Raw genomic sequence first — 23,748 nt, 5'->3', positions numbered from 1 at the left:
ACATAGCATATGTGCAAATAGGAGCTCTGTGAATCAGTAGTTTTTAAGGGGTGATAAAATTCCATGGATTTGATACGTGTGAAAACATATATAGTAGTTTTAAAATAAATAATGAAATTATAATTCAGAATTTAGCAAAAGAACCGCTTTTTGAACTCATTTCCCTTTGAGATAGTGAAGACACGCTAAATATGTTAGTACACACCTGATAGAACCTTACTGCCAGAATGTCTTTTCTTGCATGGATATTTGTGTCAACAATTTATTAAAGGACTAGAGCAATGAAAATTGGATTAGTAAAATCTGTTTGGGGAAGAAACTCATTGCAATTTTAAGATTGAACCTAGAACAATTGGAGGGATAAAAAGCAAACAAAAATCTGCCATTTTCCAAGTACCCATTCTTGGAAGTGGGTACAAGTACAAGTACCCAAGTACTCACCAGGCCTTGAGTATGGTGTCCTGATCCTAACACAACCTTGGATAGTAGATAGTCTCATTTTGCATGGAGGAGCTCAAGGGTTAGAGAGGTTATGTCACTTGACTGAGGCTATAGAACTAAGATTCAAACCCAGGTTGGTCTGGCTAAAGGCCCATGTTTTCTCAATTGCTGAGAAGTTCTGAAACTTTCTCATTAATTCTGATAAAAAGGAAATGCTCAATCTGACTGACATGTTTCAGCAAAATCCTATGGTACAGATATTATATTATTTCCAAAATCCTATGTAGAATATAAATTATCACAAAATGAGGAAACAGAAGGAGAAAGGACAAAAAGATCCTCATAGAACCATTAGTATGTTGGGCTAGGGTGTTTTCAATGACCAAGTAAGAAGGTATTGGTGATTAGCAAGAATGTCATGGTGATTATATCTGCATATTATTTGAATTTGTTATACAACATCTGCTCTGGTTAGTAAATTATAACCTGTTCATTCCATTATCCAATTCCAAACCCATAATATTTCATCACTGATTATCGACATTATTGTGTTGACCTTGAGAGAGATATCTGAACTCACGTGCCAAACTCATAGTTGTAACCACAAAAACAACCCCCATATTTGTACATGTGGGCTGACCAGGCAAGCAACATCATTTACCTAATGATTTCTGAATCAGATCTGTCTATGCTTAGTTCTGTTATACCTTAAACTTATAGATGTCAGAAATACCTTATTTTTAACATATCTATTAATGGCTATAATGGAAACAAATTTATTCTGTGTGAAGAGCTAATCACACTATGTCTCTGTAACTGTTATATAAATTTGTTTGAATCATCTTGGATAGGTTTTATGTAAACTAGTTGTTAAAGAATGAATCCATGTGGTATGTAAATACAAGATTATATTTAAATTCTAAATAATTAAGGGTGGAATTTCTAGAATTAGAGGATATACTGTTTTAAATTGTTACAATAGTCTTCTCCAAAGAGGTATTTTTAATAGTTCCTTGGTGCTTCTTACTCAAACTTCTTTTGATTCTTATGCATTCACCACCACCTCCACTTTAGTACAACTATCCAATATTTTTCCATCCACTCTTCAAAGAACTATTTGGTCATTTTTTTCTATGTCCATGGACTTTTGGGCTTTGTGACTCTATCTTGTTCTGTTCTGCAACTCACAAAAATTAGTTAGCAAGTGTAACACTAAAATCATTTTAGTGAACAAAGCCAACTTCGGTGTCTTCACCGAAAGAAGATGTAACTGCACAGTTTAGAGAGAGCAGATATGTACAAATCAAATCAGGGCTGTCCCCTGTGGGTTCCAGCATCACACAATAGCTTGACTCTCCAGTTACCCAGAGTCTGGTCTCAAATATGCTTTCTTCTAGGCAGGTTTTCTGTAACAGATCCTGTGCCCACAGGACTCTCCCTTGGGCAGAAGCAAGCACAAAGGCGCTTTGTCTTCCTCTTGAACAGGATTCAAGGCGACAGCCCTTGTTTCTTTGCTTGTAAGTTCTCCAAGCTGTTCAGCGTGACAGGAGGAAGCAGAATGTGTCTGTGGTCCTCCCACCTGCCACATTACTCTGAGTCAATTGGGAGCAAACTGTTGGGGACCCTCATCCCACTTCTGAAGTCCAGCTTACAACTCTTAACAGGAGTCTTGAAAGAAGCAAGCTTTCCTTTGGTTATATTTATGTGGTTTACTTGGTGTTATTTCCTGGTAACTACATCATACAGTAAAGGCACATTATTCTGTCTCAGAGGAAGGACATTTTTAGGAAATATCAACACATACAAATTAATATGTTTCCACAGGTTAGAAGAAGAAAAAAGTTTTTTTCTTTATGTTTTACATATGTAAAACATATGTAAAACATGTCTTTGTTTCTTACAGAACCAATAAATATTGATTGAGCTCCTGTAAGTGCACATAAACAGGTGATGATGAGACTGAAACCCTGTGCTTCATACAGGGAAAGTGTGTTCTATCAATGGGCTACAGCCTCTAGGAATTATTGCTTTGCTTGTGTACCACTTGTGTTTCCTTGCTTATTTCTGCTACGTTAGGCTTTGTATCCTCTATCCTTCCAACTTGTTTGGCAAAAATTGCCAAATGCTATGTGTTTTCCCCCTTGTCATTTTCTGAATTTATGTTTGTCATATTTAATTTTCATTGTTCCTAATGTGGTACAGTATTTTCAACATCTCTTTTTAATTCTGAGGCCATACTCTTTATAATGTTTCTCTCCTGTGCTCATGGTGTTATAATCTTTCAACACTTCTAACTTTCAAAGGTTTTATTCTGTGCTTAGTCACTTTCATCCTTTATTTCTCTCTTTTTTCATTCTTGCTTTTGGGTTTACATTCCTAGACTGTGATCCTGCTGGGCAACCGCCTGTTACAAACTGCAGCGCAAGAATCTCCTGGGAACAGCCTGTCAAAATCCTCTGCTTGGCGATCGGTTACAATGCTTGGCAGCTGGTGTGTGACTTATCACTGCTTGAGCAGAAATGTATTAAACTGATATGTGGCCACATTAGTGTCACCTAAACAACTGATTCTAGATGATAAAGTAGCCATGGAGCAGAAAAATAAAATTATATGAACAAAAAGCAAAATTACCAGTGACATCACATAAAATAATGGTAAAGTGTCCAAAGGTGGACCAAAACATTCATGTTTCATTGTTCTGAGACTTACATGTTCTTGTGCTATGAAATAATTTGGTGTGCATATGTGAAACAGCATATAGTATGGATATACCTGTTCGAACTGTGATTTTTGAAAAATATTTTCTAATTCTCATCTTTGTGTTTCTGTTCCCTAGTCTCTCCCCATGTTCACTGGAACGGACCTAGATACTCTACAGCAAAACCATTTAGTAGAGGAGAAAACATACAACATCATGAGAATGGAGTGGGAAGGGGTAAAAACGACTAGGAATGTTACCTGGGATCCTAACGAATCCTCGCATTCCGTTTAAAGAAAATAGGTCCCTACAGTATAACGGTATGGTATTCTACATCTGGGCCTTAATAAAATCAGAAACTATTCTTTTTTTTTTTTTTTTTTTAAATTACCGGTACATTTTTCTTTTTCTTTTTTTTTAAAATTAATTAATTAATTTATTTATTTTTGGCTGTGCTGGGTCTTCGTTTCTGTGCGAGGGCTTTCTCCAGTTGCGGCGAGCGGGGGCCACTCTTCATCGCGGTGCGCGGGCCTCTCACTATCGCGGCCCCTCCCGTTGCGGAGCACAGGCTCCAGACGCGCAGGCTCAGTAGTTGTGGCTCACGGGCTCAGTTGCTCCGCGGCATGTGGGATCCTCCCAGACCAGGGCTCGAACCCGTGTCCCCTGCATTAGCAGGCAGATTCTCAACCACTGCGCCACCAGGGAAGCCCAGAAACTATTCTTTTATATATGTTGAATAAAGAGGAGCAAGAAATTCAATTCTGGAAAAACAGCGAAGGAATTACACGAAAAAGAAAATCCTTTTTTGAATAATTTATTCTATTAAACCAATAATTATATTTAATCACAAAAATGTTTGATTAAAAGACAACCAGATGAAAAATAACAGGTGCTGGTGAGGATATGGAGAAATTGGAACACTCATATTTTGCTGGGGGAATGTAACATGGTACAGCCACTGTGATAAACGGTTTGGCAGTTCCTCAAAAAATTAAAAATAGAATTACCGTATGACCCAGCAACATTCCTAGGTATATGCTCTGGAAAACTGAAAGCAGGTACCCAAGGAAACACTTGTAAATGAATGTGCATAGCAGCACTATTTACAATAGGTAAAGGTGGAGGCGGTCCAAATGTCATCGGCAGATGAATGGATGTATACGATGTGGTGTATGCAAACAATGGAATATTTTTAGTAATAAAAAGGAACAAAGTACTGAATATGCTACAACACGGATGAACCTTGAAAATATTATGTTGAGTGAAATACATCAGATGGAACAAGTCACATTTTTGCATGATTCCATTTATATGAAATATTCAAAATAGATAAATCCATGGAGTCAGAAAGCAAATTGCTGGTTGCCAGGGACTGAGGAGAGCAGGAAATGGGGAGTGATTTCTTAATGGGCATGGGGGTTTTCTCTGAGGTGATGAAAATGTTTTGAAATGGGGTACAGATTGGAGTTACACAACATTGTAAATATACTACATGCTACTGAATCGTTCACTTTAAACTGGTTAAGTTTATGTTATGTGAATTTCACCTTAATTTAAAAAAGAGAGAGGGAAGTCTTTTTGGAGATCCAAAGATAGATAAAATTTTTCCTGACAATGTGAGGAAATATATATTTTCACAAAAGTTTAATAATCATCTTGCATTTGAATGAGTAGATGAAATTATAGTTTTACATCTTCTCCTGAAGCTTTATTCATCATTTATTTATTTAACAAATATTCATAGAGTGCCTAGTATATTCTAGTTATATTTTAGTGTCACCTGGTTCATCCTTCTGGGGAAATTTTCTTTTTTTTTAAAGCAATGTTTTATTAGGTTTATGAATAAAAACAAATAATTACATGTCTATTTAAAATCTATTTTCATGTAGTCTTAGACTTTAAGGGGAATTGTCAAAGAACGTTTGCTTAAAAGATGAATAAGTTGGAACTGGAATCCAGCCCAACATTTCTGTCTTTCTCGCTCCCTCCTTCTCTTTTTCTCTTTCTTACTTCCTGTTTATTTCAAAATTACTAAGTCAAATAAATGAGAATGTTTTTAAATGATAGCTACAGAAGTTTAAAATATTATGTTTTTGATACATAGTATATTTGAAAATAGTTGTGTGTATATTTTTAAAATGTTCCTTTTTTCTATCCTTGGAAGACCAATGATTTTCTAATTCATTTTAGAGCAGAATCCTGTTTTTAAATTTGATCTCATGGAGAAGCTCAATATAGAAAACAGATAAAAGTGGAGCCGATCTACTTGAAGCTGCCCCTGCTTTACCCTTCATCAAGTGGCCTCTGACCTTGGAACACAGTCTGAAAACGGCTACTTCAACCAATTCAATATAGTTAATGACATTTCTTGTTCCCCTATTTCTATATAATTTGTTGAGCTTGTTACTACAAGAAAGGAACAAATTGCTCATTTTCAGTGATACATGGACTCAGGGATTCCTCCAGAATACATTTAGTAAATTACTTCTAGTGAAGTAAATTGTACTTTAGTAGCCTGAAAGAGATCATGAAGTTCAGAAGAAAAAACAACCTCTGTCTCATTCCATTCTTTCTATTAGGTTCTGGGTATTCTGTACAGTTTGGGTTTTTTAAGGTTTTTGTTGCTGTTGTTTGTTTGTTCATTTTGTTTTTTTGCTTATTCCCATCAGACTAGGTCACGGATCACATATTATTGGTCCCTCTTTCTAATTTTTTATTATTAACCTTGAAAATCATCTGCCAGCTATATCTTCATCTAAGCACAGATGATTTTAAAACTTATTCTTGGGGAATGACCAGACAGCACAGAGTTAATTACAGCAGGAAAAGGCAGGGACTGCATTCATTGATCTAATGACAGCCATCAGGAAGAATTCATTCTAGCAAGATGCATCTCCATAGGGGCTGGAGGAAGACAAAAATTGAGTTTATCGGACTTCCCTGGTGGCACAGTGGTTAAGAATCCGCCTGCCAATTCAGGGGACACGGGTTCGAGCCCTGGTCTGGGAAGATCCCACATGCCGCGGGGCAACTAGGCCCGTGAGCCACAACTACTGAGCCTGCGCGTCTGGAGCCTGTGCTCCGCAACAAGAGAGGCCGCGACAGTGAGAGGCCCGCGCACCGCGATGAAGAGTGGACCCCACTTGCCGCAACTAGAGAAAGCCCTCGCACAGAAACAAAGACCCAACACAGCCATAAATTTAAAAAAAAAAAAAAAAATCGAGTTTATCGTAGCTGCTTGCATGATAATGCCTTAGGTGTCCTATCAAGACAACTATGTACTAATTAGGAATTCAGAAGCTGACCAATGTTTATTCCTATGGAGTCCCAAGACATCTATCTTCTGTAAGCATCAGAGACTGCTACCCTTTCCAAAACTTGGTAGAGGCCAGGATATTACAAATGACATTATTTGCTGCCCACCTGTGCTATTCGATACAGAATATGTCATTTTGGATAGGTCTAAGTCCTTTTGCCTCCCCACTCTTTTCCCTCTCACCCCCACCAGCAGCATACTACTTTGACTAGTAATTCTGGAAAGTTCATGTCCATATCATCCTCCACGCTATGCATCCTCTCCTGCTACCCAGCTTCTTTCTTGCCAATGTTCAAGAACAGCCTTATCCTATTACCTTTTTGTTGTGTCCCTTTGGCAAAATGACAACCCTAGATCAGTGTAGTTCCACCTTTCTTTTCCCATACAGGAGATACTGAATGGTCATAATTGCATAAATTGATACTATAGCAGACTCATTGTGTCCAATCCTGATAGAACAAACTCCCATTGCTGACTGTCAGTCATTCTATGAGTAATTCTCTAAATATTTATTAGGTCTCTATCACATGCCAGGAGCTATTCTATGCTCTGGTGAGGTAGCTGTCAGGAAAACAGAAATGGGTCCCTTCTGTCACAACACATTCCAGTTGAGGAGAGAGAATATAAACAAGTGAACCAGAACAAAAGATAGTTTCAGTTACTGTTGAGTGCAATAAAAAGGGTCACCAGGATGATATGACAGAGGTATATGGAGAGTGCCACTGTTGGTCATGGTCAGGGAAGGTCTCCTTCTTAGACGAGGTGACTTGAGTTGAGCCAGCAAAACAAAAAACAGAGGGAGGGCATCTCTAGGGCAAATAACTAGATTCATAAGAGAACAGGGGCTTTCAAATAAAGGAAATGAGGCCAATGAACTCAGAGTCGAATATATAACAGCAAGTAGAGTGAGCAGGGCTGATCATACAGGGCTTGTAATCCATGCAAATAATGTTCTGAGTACAGCGGAAAGCCCTTTAAAGGGTTTAAATACTTTTTTTACTGTCTGAGAAAGAGGTTACCAATAAGCAAAAGGGGAATGCTAGAATGCACCCTGCGGTACTGCATTAGATAGGAATCAGCGGAACTAATTACAAATAGTTATTTACAGATGGATAGATAGATAAAAAACATAAGTGTATGTATGTGAGTAAAGGTTCAGGGTACATGCATATATTTCCTAGCTCAAACACTGAGAGGGTCTGGAAGCAGTGACTAGCTCTTTGTCAAAGAGCACACCCAGCATCTAGATCTTGGTTTTGAACACATTCTCCAATAAAAGGACCCAGAATTCCTTGGAGAAGCTGATTCCAGGGCTGTGCTGAGAAAAATGCAAGAGAAGCCTAGAGCATCTCACGGTGCCAGAATGTACAAACCCATGCCCAAAAAAGAAAAGACGGTGGGGTTAGATTGAAAGGTCGTAGGATCCAATCTGAAGGAGTTCCTAATGGTCATATCTGGACCTATTTAAGCAGCAATACAAACAACTACGGTACTGGATTATAATCCATACGGATTGGGAATCTGTTGATATTTACCAGTACTGATGCAATTTGGTTTTGAAGCTTTTTATGGTTGGCCTTTGTTCGAAGCTGATTTTCACTCTTGGTCATTTCTGTGAGGACTTGCACAATATACTATTTTTTTTTTTTTTTCACGAGTGATATATACCTGGCTGAGTTCTTGTTGCATCCCCTCCCCACATCTATCCTTTTACTCCTACGGTCCCTTGTGTCAGGCGATCACCCTCTTGGGGAAGGTCCCTTCAAGGTGACTCTGGCTCAGGGAAAACATTAATCCTGAGCCCACCTGCAGGCCTGCAGATATAGTTTTTGTTTCCAATAGTCACCTTTATTTACTTTAAGATCAGAAAAGCTAGTTATCTGTAATATCTCATTTTAAAACTTTTCCAGATGTGAATGACACTGACATAGTACCTCCCCAAAACTCTAGGCAGTACAAGTCAAACTCTCTGAGTAGTCCTCCTGACTACCCACTCGATTTGCTCATGTTAAAAGGCCAATAACCTGATCCTTTCTTCTGCTGGGAGAAAAGGGAAAGGGAGGAGAAAATGCTGCAGTAGTTCACTAGCTTTCCTCCAAGAAACTCTTTCTCTCCTGTTCATTCAACTTCAGACTTTTAGAATTCAAAGAGGGAATGGCACAGGAAGAAGTAATGGCTAAGTGTACAAAGTTGATTTTTGATCACCTGCTTTACAAGTCCTGCATAGATGTCTAGCACATTACTATGAAATGTGAAAATACTTGCAAGCTGTGTGTTAATTCTCAAACTGGCAACAACATCTCAAACTTTTGGGCCTTCAGCTATCCTCAAGATCCAAAGAGGCCCATTTTCTTATTTTGAGATAAGAATAAACTTGCCTAATAAGAACTCATTGCCATTTTCCACAATAGACTTGAATAACTTTCCAAACAACTCTTGTGGGCCTTGATAGGACACTTTACCTTATTTGAAAAATGAACTCCAAGAGAAATTACCTCAGTTTTGCCATTTCAGCTACTTTTATCCTTCCCTTCTTTTCATGGAGTGCCCGAATTAATGGATACAAATAAATCCATACCTAGACACATAGTGAATATTCAGAACACTCTGGACAAAGAGAAACTTCTATAAGCTTTCAGAGAGGAAAAGAAAAAAAAAAAATGGAGGGACACTAATAAAGGGTGAAGGGTCAAAACAACTTTGAATTTCTCCGTGATCACATTGAAAGATCATGGACAACATGCCAAGATTGCGGAAGGAAAGTTGTTTTAAACTGAGAATTCGAGATCAAACCACACTCAGTCGAGGATGAGGATAGAATAAAGATATTTTAGTCATGTAGTGTAGCAAAGAATTATGTCCCTTGTACTCTTTCTATGAAAGCTGGAGAAGATGATCCGTTCAAACAAAGGACTGAAACAAGCAAGAGGAAAACACTGAATGGATTCTGTTTGGAAAGACATGAAAGGAATCCCCACAATGAGAGTACAAAGAGTCCCTGCATGACAGCTGTGCACCAGGCCAAGAGGGCAATGGGACTAGATTGGAGTCAAAAAAATGAAATTGATAGAATGACTCATAAATCTGATCATTTAGGAGAAGATTTAAACATTTGGCAAAAGGTTTGGGATTGAATTAGTGATGAGTATAGAGAAAACTAAGCAAACAAAGAAGATAATTAACTCCAGAGAAAACTCGTCTGTTACTAGCATTTGCATAATCATCGTAATGTAAACAAAAATATTAATCTAATCAACCAAATGCCATAGCTATATTGGGAGGATTAGTAATGGGATGGTTGTGTATTTGTGGGGCTCACCTTCCGCAGTAGCAACTGATCAAATGATTCCTAAAACTGAAATATCAAGAAGTAGGAATACCAACATGTTGATGAAAACCATGGAGTTAAATACCACAGTAATCAGTTAAAAGTGATGAACATCATTGCCTATGAAAAGGAGAAATGTGGGGAAAGCGTCCAGGGGATTGCTTTGTTACCAAACCTATGCATTTATTTCTCTTTAAAACTTCTGCATATACCTGGAGAAAACCATAATTCGAAAAGATACAGGCACCCCAATGTTCATTGCAGCACTATTACAATAGCCAGGACATGGAAGCAAGATAAATGTCCATCAACAGAGGAATGGATAAAGAAGATGCAGTACATATATACAATGGAATATTCCTCAGACATAAAAAAGAACGAAATAATGCCATTTGCAGCAACATGGATGGACCTAGAGATTGTCATACTGAGTGAAGTAAGTCAGACACAGAAAGACGAATATCATATGATATCACTTATATGTGGAATCTAAAAAAAAAGGGTACAAATGAACTTATTTACAAAACAGAGGTAGAGTCACAGATGCAGAAAACAAACTTATGGTTACCGGGGGATAAAGTGGAGGGGAGGGGTAAATTGGGAGATTGGGATTGACATATACACTCTACTATATATAAAATAGATAACTATTAAGAACCTGCTGTATAGCACAGGGAACTCTACTCAATACTCTGTAATGACCTATATGGGAAAAGAATCTAAAAAAAAAAAGAGTGGATATATGTATAGGTAAAACTGATTCATTTTGTTGTACACCTGAAACTAACACAACATTGTAAATCAACTATAATCCAATAAAAATTTTAAAAAAAACTCTGTACACATAAAATTTTAATAACAGTGAAAAGAAAACACAGTAAAAACAAAACATTTACAGAGACTAATGAGGTCTCACCCTTGTAAGTCATGGGACTTACAGTCTAGTAAGGGAAACAGGTAAATAATAACTAAATAAAATAATGGAACAATAGCAGATAGGGTGCCTGATAGAGAACAACTGGGGAGGTTTCTTTCTTCCTTCCTTCCTTCTTTACTTCCTTCTTTCTTTCTTTTCTTTCTTTCTTTCTTTCTTTCTTTCTTTCTTTCTTTCTTTCTTTCTTTCTTTTTCTTTCTTTCTCTCTTCCTTTCCTTCTGTATTGGGTGGTCAGGGACAATGTCTCTAAAGAGGTAAAATGTAAGCTGAAGTTAGAATAAAAAGTCATACGTGGTGGCAATTCCCTGGTGGTCCAGTGGTTAGGACTCCGCACTTCCACTGCAGGGGGCACGGGTTCAATCTCTGGTCGGAGAATTAAGATCTTACAGGCCACGAAGCTAAAAAAAAAAAACAAAAAACAAAACCCCTGAGAAAAGTCATACATAGGAGTAGCTGGAGGTGGGGTTGGAGGAATGTACCATGTAGAAAGAAATGTCAGTTAGAAAACTTGACATTTAGAGAAACTGAAGAAATTCTTGAGTGTTCATTGTGCATGTGATGGAGTGTTTGAGATGAGTTTGGAGAAACAGGAAGGGGCTAGATTAGGCATGGATTTCATTTATAAAATTATATCTAGAGGAAATTAGGATGTTCAAGCAAGCAAGTAAGCTTATCTAAAGATCAACCTGGCTGCCTAATGGAGAATGGGTTGGACACAGGCAAGATTGGAAGGAGGTAGTCCAGACAAGAAACAATGGGGGCCATGGAAATGGAGAGGCATGATTTAATAGAAAACATATTTGTCATAATGTACAAAATTAGGTGATAGATCTAACATGGTGTTTAAAGGAAAAGGAAGTATTAAAGATAATAGATTTCTGGTTGGAGCAAGCTGGGAGATGATGGCTGCATTTACTAAGACAGGGAATGCCAGAGAAAGAACAGATGGGAAGGGGAGCATGCAAGTAGAAAAGTAAAGTCTTTTCTGCACAATTTAAATTTCAGATGCCATTAGGTACTCAAGAGGAGCCATGAATCTTGCAGATGGATTTGTGAATCTGAAGTTCAGATATATGTCAGGGAGCCATCAAAGATGGGCAGGAGGGCATGGTGATGTAGAAGTCAAAGAGGAAATTGTTTCATGATTGAGAAAGGAAATCAACTATGTTCAATACTGCTGGGGTGAAGGTAAGAAGAGAACAGGTATGTGTCTCTTGTATTTGGCAATATGGAGGATATTAGTGACCTTGAAAAAAAATAGCTTTACCAGAATGGTGGAGGCAGCAATCAGAGCTGTTGAAGAGTGAGAGCTGGGTGAAGAATTAAAAATAGTAGAAAACAGAAAGAGTTATTTCCTAAGAAATATTTGTTGAATGAATTGGATATCCAAACAACTGACTGGTCCCTCAGTAAATAGGAAATGTTGAGTAGGCCACAGGATGAGTTGCAGGATAGGAAATAACAAAGGTCAGGAAAATCCTATATCATAGGAGATTGTAGTGTAAGCTTCGTAAGTTAGACATTAGATCAGTTCCAGACTAGTAACAAATGGCTAGTTTTATTTTTCAAGTAAAAAGCATTCAAATAAGTGTAAAAAAAAAAAAATCAGAGCCAATCTCTTCACCAAACAGATTCATAGACATCAAGAAGCCCAGAGCTCTTAACACCCAAGTAGTAGTTTAGAATTTTAGTTAGTAAAAGCAAGTTATTTTGAATGCTTATTGACTCTCACATCTTCCATATGTTTTTGTTACTCATACGATTTTAAAACTGGAAAGATCCTGTATTAGTTTCATAGGGCTGCTGTAACAAATTATCAAAAACGTGTTTGCTTTAAACAACAGAAATTTATTGTCACAGTTCTGGAGATCAGGAGTCTAAAATCAGTTTCTTGGGCCAAAATAAGGTGTCAGCAGACACCTGCTGACACGTACTCCCTCCAGAGGTTTTAGGGAAGGATCTGTTCCTCCCTTCTTCCAGCTTCTTGTGACCCCGGCATTCCTTGGCTTGTGGCTGTATCACTCCATGATCACATTGCCTTGTCCTCTTCTGTACCAACTATCCCTCTGCCTCCTTCTTATAAAGATGCTGTGATTACATTTGGGGCTCACCAGATAATCTGAGATAATCTCCCAATCTCAGGATCATTACCTTAAGCACATCTGCCATATTAGCTAACTTTTACACGTTCCAGGGTTTATGTTCAGGGGAGAGGGCCATCATTTGGCTGACCACAAGTCCTCAGAGAACATTAAATGTAACTCTCCTTGTTCGTGAGGGAAAAGATGCAGAGTTGAAGCGACCTACACAGACTTACCTAATAACAGACAGGACTGAAGCCAGATGCCAGCCCCTTGCTGCAGAAACCTCACACTGAATTAGAAGCAGAAGGACACTTTTTTTCTGGTTGTGTATAGGCAAACTAGAGATTCATGAATTACAGAGACTGGAGATCAAAGATTCGAAAAGAAATCATGAATTTGTGGTTTTATTTGGATGATAAACCGAAAAATTATTTTTAACAGTTGTACAGATGAAACTTCTCATTTATAGTGCTAATTCATACTTTAAAATGTTTTGTTAGATTAAGGATGTAGTGACTCCAATTAGTGTTTCTTAACTGGGATGTGTGGACAATTTTCCTGAGGGTTCTGGAAAATTTTATTCTCTTTTTGTTTTTTTTTTTTTTGGTTAGACTCGTTCCAACTTTTTTTTTTTTTTTGAATGAAAAAATTTTTTCTTCTTTTAAAGAAACAATGTTTGAAAACAGTGGTGTTGATCAGTGTGTCAATGTATTAATCATTCAGATAATGAAACATTATTTCCCCTCACACCAGGAGAGAGAGAAATAAGCCTTGTGTGGCCAAGATCCCTCCTGTTGAAGGAGCAGGGAACGTTAGCAGGGTTTTCATGCTTCCAAACCATTTTTTTTTACAATCACTGCAGTACACTCTTTTCCTTTTTATTTGTATATTTGTTCCACACATAAGGTTTCCTAGCCAAAGGGAGAAAAAAAAGTTAAAAACTTTTGTGGATGATTAAATCATGCCACAGAGGGTGCTGAAATGGTAAAACTGCTGTTGTCAGTTATCACTGCAGACTTTTCCAAGTGTCACATCATTTCTATTAGGTGAAAAAACCGTATAGTACAAGAGGAAAATACTCAAATTCAAGTTGTTTATTTGACAGTCACTCAAAGTTGCCCCAGGGAGGGATGAAGAGATAATATCAGCATATCTTCAAAATAATTGGGTCAGTTCGAATGCTATTTGGAAATCTCACTTGTAAATATCTATTGAAGAAACTTTTCCATTTCTTAACGTGCTCAGCCCCACCATACCTTGTCTGAAAGCTGAGCTTAACAAACACCATGTTCTGATTCTCGTCTTATGATTTTGTTCTCAAGAATGTGAGCTGCCTGGGTCCTTCTGTTCTGGTGGGCTGACTACTGTGGGTGGTCTAGCAGATGTGGCTGGCCCCCGTCCCAGACCCTGCCTTGTGTGGGAGCTGCTAGCTGCTGGTTGTAGGGTCCGGGTCACCAGGTGGCGGGCTGTAAAACCCCAGGGGGCCCCAGAGCTAGTGCTGGCTCACTGGCAGGCAGAGCTGCATCCTGGGGTCTGGTTGCAGGATCCAGGGGTCCCAAACCTGGCGTCGGACCACTGGTTGGTACGGCCAGTTCCTGCCACAGCTTGCTGCAGGATCTGGGGTGTCCTGAAGCTTGTGTGGACCTTTGGTGGGTGGGACCGGGGCTCATCAGTCCAAAGGCTGGTGCTGGCCTGCTGGAGGGTAGGCGGGGTCCTGCCACCGCAGGCTGTGGAGCTGTGGTTGTCCTGGGGCTGGCATCTGCCCTCTGGGTGGTGTGTCTGGTCCCAGAGTCTAGAGCAGGCTTGCTGGTGGCATCAGGCCCCAGGGGATTCTGGAGCTGTTGCCTGCCCACTGGCGGGCAGAGCTGGGTCCCAGGCTGCATCCTCTGGTAGGCAGCATGGCATCCTGGGCAGGCTGTGGGCTCAGGGGTTTTCTGAGAAGCCTGTGTGCTGGTGTGGGGGGCTGTGGCCCTGCTCAGTTAGTTGCTTGGCCTGAGGCTAATAAGCTGGAGGGAGGATTCCAAACCATCGCTTGCCAACACCAGTATTGTGGTAGAAGGAGCTGCCCAAACGGCTGCCGCCTGGGTCTACATCCCAAGGGTGGGCTCTGCTTGCTTCCTGCCTCCCTGGGAGATTCTCCAAGATCAGCAGATGGGCCTGACCCAGGCTCCTATCCAATGACCTCTGCTGCCCAGGATCCTGGAGCGCGTGAGATTTTGTGATACTCTTTGAGTGGAGTCTCTGCTTCCCACAGCCCTCTGTGTCTCCCGAAAGTAAGCCAGGTGGCCTTCAAAGCCGAACACTGGGGGAGCCTATCTTCCTGGGGCAGAACTCCCACACTGGGGAGCCTGTTATGCGGCTCAAACACCTTGCTGCTCGAGGAGAACCTCTGCAACTGCAATCATTCTCCCATTTGTGGGTCACCCACCCGGGGGTGTGGGTCTGGACGATACCGTGACTCAGCCCCTCCTCCTCATCTCCTTGTGGTCCCTTCTTTATACCCTTAGTTGGAGAAGATCTTTTCTGCTAGGTTCTTGTCTTTTTCACTGATAGTTGCTCTGTAAATAGTCATCATTTTGGTGTCCTTGTGAGAGGAGGTGAACTCAGGATCTTTCTGCTCTGCTGTCTTGGGAACGCCCTCCAATCATTAATTTTAATAACAAAATATCAAATTTTTTCTATTGTGATCAGGCTTACCCAACCATTTTTCATGCTTGATTTTAATCACCTGATCAGTCAGTTGTATAATTTTAAATAAGGGTTTTGAACAACGTGGTTTATTAAATAACATCAACCTTAAGATAAAAATCTTACAATGCAGAGCCCAAATAGAACTGCTTCACAATTATTTTAGTGAGAGTTATGTATTCGTGTAGCACAGTAGGCAAGAGAGTGGATTTTGGAGTCAGACATGGTTCATATCTTTCCTCTGACATCCAGTTCAGATTAGTGAATAGTCTCTCAGTAACTGCTTATGTAAAATCAGGATAATAATATCTTACTGGTAGGCTAATTTTGAGTTTTAAATGGTTATTGTATATAAGATGCCTTATAATGTCATTTTAAGATATCACTTATGTAAGATTTTAAAGAAGTAGAGTACCAAAATATTTGAAACCTGCACTGTAGTAGAATCCAGTGAAGTTTCCTGCTGTCACTAAAATATATGAATCAAAATATCCCTATAACTATGGCGTAAACACAATTCCTATGAAAGTGAGAATTATAAAGCACCATTCAGGTGATGGAATGATTCCCACAATTTTACTTTACAGATGACACTCAGGTACTTCATCAATTTTTAAATTGCTCTTTGAGAGATGAAAAATAAACTCACATTATCATCAACAGAATAATGTCAGCTGAAACTGTACTTCAGAATGATGGTCTTGGAAGGAAAATATAAATTAGATTCAACAGTTCTGGAGCCACTTTTTCTCAAGAATTAGATCCCATGGGTCTTAACGATATCTTTAAAACGAATGGGAAAATGCTTGGCAATATTAACAATAAGGTACCATATGTACTGCATGAGCAAAGAATAAGCTTTATTTAAGGAAAAACGTATGCTCTATGAGAATGTGAGGACCCATGATTAAGGATGCAAATACAATAGACCTGTCCAACAACGTGGAGGTTGACAGCATGCTGTTATCAGCATACGTGAGCAAATGATTGGTACATTCTTCCGAGAGAGGCAGCCATGATGCTGTGGGAAGATCAAAACACAGATAGAAATTTCTCATTAAGTTTGTTAGGTTGGAGGCAATTGTGTAAGTGTGTTGTCAGCACTCTTGAAAATGCTCTTGGCTAGAAAAGGCAAATTGCTTGGTAGCAAAGTAGAATTATATGTCCCCTACCAGCTGTCTATAAGGAATGATCTCTGCATTCTATTGTTTCTTCAATTCACAGTTAGTGTTTTCCAGGATAGATGAAAACTTATAAAAATTTATTACTGACATAAGCAAGTTATACTGACCTTAATATTGTTTCTTCTAAGGGAATTCACCCCACTGGAACATATTATAGATAAGATATAGATGATATAGACATAGGTTTAATGTTATCAAACTCTTTTAATTATTTATAACTAAATATATATTATATAAATATTAATGTTATATATCAATTTATGTTAATTGTTATATATTAATGTATTTATTACTGTATATAATCAAAAATACATGTATATGTTTGTATAATAATTATAGAAATAACTATATATAATATACACGTATTAGTTTCCTAGGGCTGCCACAACAAAATTCCACAGACTAAGTGGCTTAAGCAACGGAAATTTATTTCATCTGGAGGCATGAAGTCTAAGATCAAGACGTTCACGGGCTTGGTTCCTTCTGAGGCCTCTCCGATAGGTTTGCACATGGCCTCTTCCTGCTGTGTCCTCACATGGTCTTTCCTCAGTACCGGTGCTTCTCTTATTATAAGGACACCAGTCAGTGGATTAAGACCCACCCTCAAGACCTCATTTTAACTTAATCACTTCTTAAAGACCTTATCTCCAATTACAATTACATTCTGAGGTACTGAGGATTATGATTTCAACATATGAATTTTGAGGGGGACTCGATTCAACCCATAACAATACATTTTATATTAATTATGTTTATGGCTACATATTAATTATGTTTATAACCACATAATTAATAGAGTTTGATGATAGTTGCTAAAAGTTTTACATGATTAAGTTTAGTGTTCCATTTTCTTTTATAGAATATCTTAATGTGGAATGGCTCTAGACTCATTTTAGGTCTCAGCTGCTACAATAGTGGAACAAGATGCCTACAGTCCTATGTCAAATGATCCTTGAGCGACACTCCCAGGGAAACTGGAAGTGTTAAGGGGTGGACATTAGCAATCTCAGTGTCAAAAACCTGCCACACCCCTGACGATTCCTATTAGGCATAGCTTTTGAGCATCCTACCACGTGATGTTTGAACTGGTCCTTGGAGCACAGCATTCCCTTCTGGGTATGACATTCTAAAAGAGATATTAACAAGCCATAGCAAGAATGTAGAAATTATTTTCTATATGACTCTGCACGGCAGAACTAAACTAACTTGTGAAAATAACAGGGAAATGTATTTTACCTCAATATTGGGAACAATCTATGTGGCTTAAAGTAGAATGGGCTTCTCATTATGTGGTTAACCCCCTGTCCAATAAGTATCCAGAGGGAAGATAATCCCCAGACCACCCTCCATGAAACACTCTTCTCTTTCAATTTCTACTGTTAATGTAACTGGATCTAACTTGTGCACGTAATTACTGATTTGTTTCCTCCCAGAGAAAAGAAAGCTGCAGATAAGTGAAAAGCTTACATCGGATAGCATCAGGGTTTCTGGAAGGTCAAAGACTATGAAATATGATGGGACAGTTATCACCTTATTCTCCTTCAGTTTTTCAATATTTTGAGGATTTTTAACTGTAAAACTAATTTAATAAATTTTAAATATCAACAAGAGAACTCCTTCTTTTTAGTGATTTTTTTTGCATGAAGCAGTTATGTTTTCCTCGATGGAAAAGCAAATATATGCTGGTGCATTATTTTTCTTTTTTTTTTCAAAGAATTAACTGTGCAGTCCATTGTATGGCTTAAGAGCTATGGTAGCTTAGTGTAATATATAAATGGATTTTTTGGAATAATTTCAAAAAGCTTGACACCCTCTGATTGTGCATCTTCTCTTTGTATTGTCTCTTAATTCATGACAAATCAAATAATGAGACCAAATTAACTGAAGAAATTTTTATTCCCAATGATTTAGAAAGGACCCTGCTTGGGCAACTGCTCTCCAAAAGAGAAGCAGGCATAATAGGGCAGAAGATGGGGGCATGGGGATTGAGAAGAGGGACTGAATTACATTTCCCAGAGTGTTGTGTACCTTGTATAGGATCATGAGTTCAGAAGTTAGGTTTAGCTTGGGCAGAACCAATTCTAGGAGAAAGGGAAATGCATTTGACCCTGCGTTCCTGGTCTGAGAGTCATATTGCTACACCTAGCAAGTTATTTGATCCTTCTTTCCCATATTTGATGTTAAGTTGAATTTTCCCCCAACATTTTGATATAGTAAAGGGAACAAATATCATATAATAAAACAAAAAATTGTGATTTTTCTCTAAATCTGAGATATATAATAAAGACAGTTTTTTTTTTTCCTGTGTTTATAATCTTTTTTTAAAAACATCTTTATTGGAGTATAATTGGCAGGATGGGAATAAAGACGCAGACCTACTAGAGAATGGACTTGACACAGGGAGGGGGGAGGGTAAGCTGGGACAAAGTGAGAGAGCGGCATGGACATATATACACTACCAAATGTAAAACCGATAGCTAATGGGAAGCAGCCCCATAGCACAGGGAGATCAGCTCAGTGCTTTGTGAATAAAGATATTTTAAATCTATAAACACGTGTTATAGTTCATGTTGATGTTTTTACTTTCAACTCTAAATGGAACAAGGTATTTACTTGCTTTATACAACAGCATAAAGATAAGAGAATTCTGAATTTCAGAAAGTAATCTTCTATTACATCTTCTTCTGTCTGTGCTCTCATTTTAAGTACCCAGCTTTTCCCCCAAACACAGTATGACTGATTTCCTAGGGGTTAATGATACATGTGCATTTCAAAAATAGATGGGAAATCTAGAGTGCAAAATTATTTTCTCCCAGTGTTTTTTTTTCAATATTTCAACTTTTCAGATGTATATGTATATGACAAAAGAAACCGTATCTTCTGTGAATATGTTGTCCATTCTCACCTTGCTGCTCTTTTCTCTCTTTGCCAAATCACTAATCTGCGTTGGTCACTCGACAACAGGGTCAGTCTCAGCCTAGTTCTATTCCCATTTTACTCCACCTAATTGCATTCACTGTCGAGGTGTGTTCAATTGTTTTAATATACTTATTCTTTCATCATATTCCTTTGTTCTTTTTTTTTCTAAATAAATTTATTTATTTATTTTTGGCTGCGTTGGGTCTTCGTTGCTGCGCGCGGGCTTTCTCTAGTTACGGCGAGCAGGGGCTACTCTTCGTTGCGGTGCCCACGGGCTTCTCGTTGCGGTGGCTTCTCTTCTTGCGGAGCACGGGCTCTAGGCTCGCAGGGCTTCAGTAGTTGTGGTTCACGGGCTCTAGAGCGCAGTCTCAGTAGTTGTGGCGCACGGACTTAGTTGTTCCGCGGCATGTGGGATCTTCCCGGACCAGGGATTGAACCCGTGCTCCCTGCACTGGCAGGTGGATTCTTAACCACTGCACCAACAGGGAAGCCCTCCTTCGTTCTTTACAGTGGTCTACTACTATGATCTGTTTTTACCTCCATGGAACACTTCTGATACCAAATGCGTGGATTTTCCACACCAAGCAATTCTCCAGTTCTCTGTGGACACCAGCTCAGTTCCTACACCAATTCTGCCATTATCTACCCAGACCCACAGCTCAATGGATCAGTCCCACATGACTGCCCTCCACCTTTAGATGCCAATCACAAGTAGTAGGTCCCCAGGTCACCCACACTCTTGTCTGACTTGGCTGCAAACTGGGGGTTTCCACAACCACCTCCTCAGTTTTAATAATTTACTATAATGGCTCACAGAATTCAGGAAAAAACTCTACTTATTATTACCAGCTTATTGTAAAGGATACTCTAAAGGACGTAGATGAATAGCCAGATGAAGAGGCACTGAAAGGGTTCCAAGTGCAGGAGCTTCTGTTTCCATGAAGTTTGGGGTACACCATCCTCCTGGCACTCAAGAATGCATTCATCAACCCAGAAGCTCTCCGAATCCCTTTGTTCAAGGTTTTTATGGAAGTTCTGTTATCTAGGCATGATCGATTAAATCACTGGCTTATGGTGATTAGATTAGTCCCCAGCCTCTCTCCCATCCCTGGAAGTCCGGTGAATGGAACTGAAAGGTTCAGGCCTCTAATCATATGGTTGGTCCCTCTGGCAACCAGAACCTTATCCGAAAGCTATCTAGGGGTTCCAGCCACCAGTCATATCATTAACATATACTCAGGTATAGTTGAAAGGGACTTATTATGAATTACAAAAGACAATCCTCTCAGCCTTATCATTCAAGAAATGATGAGGGTTTTAGAAGCTCTATGCCAGGAACTGTGGATAAAAACCAAATATCTATTTCAATTATATCACAACATCACAGTGGATTTAACCACTTGGTAAAATAGCTAATTAGATCTTTTCTGACCTTCTGTTTGAGTGAAAAATAACTAAATCAAGCATGCAGGAATCCAAGTGGATTAAGTTTGAAATCTGTGATTTACCTGTACCATAGACTAGATACTGGAAAAAGCTTCAGGTGGGCAACAGAGATAAGTGGAAATCATTTTAGTACTATCTGAATGTTTCTGTTCTACATTAGCTTACTCAAGATATTCTTAATAAAATATTTCCTGTAGTTTTTTCCTTATATTTGTTTCAAGTGAGATTTTCTGGGAATCTCAAAATCTTTGTTTAAAGTGAAATCTCTGAGATTAGAAACAAATAATTTGTTAGATAATAAATTGGAGTGTACAACTCTGAGCAACACTGTACTGATGTCCAAAAAGTTTTTATCATTTTTTTAACTTTAAGATTATTTCATTTATTTTTTGCCATCACCTTTAAGTGAAATTCCAGAAACACTAATAGTGGATATTTCAGGAGTACTGATTATGTGCCAGCTAATATTCTAAATGCTGTATGTCTATTAATTTAATCCCTGCACCAACCCTATGAGGTAAATATTATTACCACTCATTTTACAGAAGATGAAACTGAGGCTCAGAGAGATTAAGTAACTAACCTAAGGTCACACAGCCAGTTAGTGGTAGAGTCAGGTTTTGAGCTAAGCAATCTTACTTGTGAATATTATGCATTCTACCTCCTTAAAAATCTTTTATTTTGGGCTTCCCTGGTGGCACAGTGGTTGAGAATCTGCCTGCCAATGCAGGGGACACGGGTTCAAGCCCTGGTCTGGGAAGATCCCACATGCCGCGGAGCAACTGGGCCCGTGAGCCACAACTACTGAGCCTGCGCGTCTGGAGCCTGTGCTCTGCAACAAGAGAGGCCGCGACAGTGAGAGGCCCGCGCACCGCGATGAAGAGTGGCCCCCACTTGCCACAACTAGAGAAAGCCCTCGCACAGAAATGAAGACCCAACACAGCCAAAAATAAATAAATTAATTAATTTAAAAAAAATCTTTTATTTAATTGTTCCCGCTCTGCTTTTTCTTTCGGGTCTTTTCTAGTGTGCTAGAGCGGGGGAAAATATTTTTAATCCAACATTTAAAAATTCTTACTTTAGATAAATCAAGAAATTTTAGGGAAGCATTTTACCACTACTGAACCAAACAATTCTTAGCAATATAAAATGATTTTCTTAATTTTCATGCAATTTTGATATATTAGAACAGTTTGTGAAGTTCAATAGCTTTAACTTCTATATGTTCTATGTAATCTGTTATCTTGACACTATGGTTAATATAATACCTAAAGAAGATATAAATACTATGGTAAAACTGATTTTAAAAAGCCAAATAGGGCTTCCCTGGTGGTGCAGTGGTTAAGAATCAGCCTGCCAATGCAGGGAGCACGGGTTCAATCCCTGGTCCGGGAAGATCCCACATGCCGCGGAGCAACTAAGCCCGTACGCCACAACTACTGAGCCTGCACTCTAGAGCCCACGAGCCACAACTACTGAGCCCGCACGCACCACAACTACTGAAGCCTGTGCGCCTAGAGCCCGTGCTCCGCAACAAGAGAAGCCACCACAATGAGAAGCCCTTGCACCACAAGGAAGAGTAGCCCCGCTCACCGCCAACTAGAGAAAGCCCGCGCGCAGCAACGAAGACCCAACACAGCCACAAAAAAAAAAGAAAAAGAAAAAGTCAAATAATCAGGCTAAAACTTTATTTAGCAACTTATTTATACTTCTGAAACTAATATAATGTTATATGTCAATTATATCTCAATTTTTAAAAATTTACCTATATGAGAAATCCTTTTTCATTTCGGCAATGTTTTTTTCATATCCTTTTGTAGATAAAACTTTTTTACACCCCTGCAAGGGTTGTGTCACTATGACCTAAAGAAACGTGAAGAATTAATATAGCGTTTGAAGTTCAACAAATAATTTGCATTCTGTTGCATTTTCTTCTTCATATGCCCTCATTTTCTGTGTTTCCCCCAAACACTGATGTATTACCACAGGCTAAGGATACATTTCATTTCAGAAGTACGCTATCCAGTGTGCAAGGGTTTCTTTGTACTTATTTTTCTTTCAGTTTTTCAGTCTGTTACATGATGACTATGCAAGTTTCTTCTGGTAACAGGGTATATTTTGTCTTATCCGTTTTCATAAGCTTTCTTACTGTACTAATAATTGCTTTTTATTTCTTTGTTAAAACTTGAATCCAACAGTAGTTGCGAGCTTGCTATTTGTCTCCTCCGCTTTTCTGTGCCTTCCCCTTTACCCTTCACAATCTTCTTTCCAACATCACAGTGCTAAGCCCATCATTTATTGAGTACTTACTAGGTGTTAATCATTGCATTTAACATTTTACATGCACCATCATATTTAATCTGTATAAAAATCTTGATAATAAGTAGGAACTATTTTTATGTCTATTTACAGATAAAGAAAATGAGGCACAAAAGAGTCCAGTGCTCATACCTGGAGTTTGAACTCAGTAATCCATGCCCGTAAGATCGGCCCCCCTAATAGACTGCCTCTCCCAAAAAATAGGTGTGACCTCTGGGTTTGACCAACTGACAACTGATTTCAAGCCTTGTTAAAGAAACTCCTGACCATCTTGGCTCCTAAATCTATAATTAATTTTAGTCAGAAAATTTGATTTAAGGTAAGTAAATAATTAAATTGGAACTTTTAGTTAGCAATATGCAAATAGTCAAGCTGTGGTTTACAAATGGTT

At 38.7% G+C, this 23,748-nt stretch overlaps 1 long non-coding RNA gene across 4 annotated transcripts in view; it reads left to right on the top strand.

The window, feature by feature from the left end:
- Window positions 1-23,745, top strand: part of LOC309628612 — a 136,084-nt gene extending 112,339 nt beyond the window's left edge. For 3 of the 4 annotated variants that reach the window (XR_014244580.1, XR_014244581.1, XR_014244582.1), the window contains one exon: window positions 3,278-14,182. This is a non-coding gene — a long non-coding RNA (uncharacterized lncRNA). Of the gene's footprint in view, window positions 1-3,277; window positions 14,183-23,450 lie in introns of those variants that run through there. The other variant, XR_014244579.1, reaches the window with a different exon arrangement.
- Window positions 23,746-23,748: the final 3 nt, after the last annotated feature.

This window comes from Balaenoptera borealis (assembly GCF_965194805.1).
Source record: "Balaenoptera borealis genome assembly, chromosome: 4".
Taxonomy (NCBI): Eukaryota; Metazoa; Chordata; class Mammalia; order Artiodactyla; family Balaenopteridae; genus Balaenoptera; species Balaenoptera borealis.
Note: the sequence above shows the minus strand (reverse complement) of the source record. Positions and strands in the feature narration are given on the sequence as shown.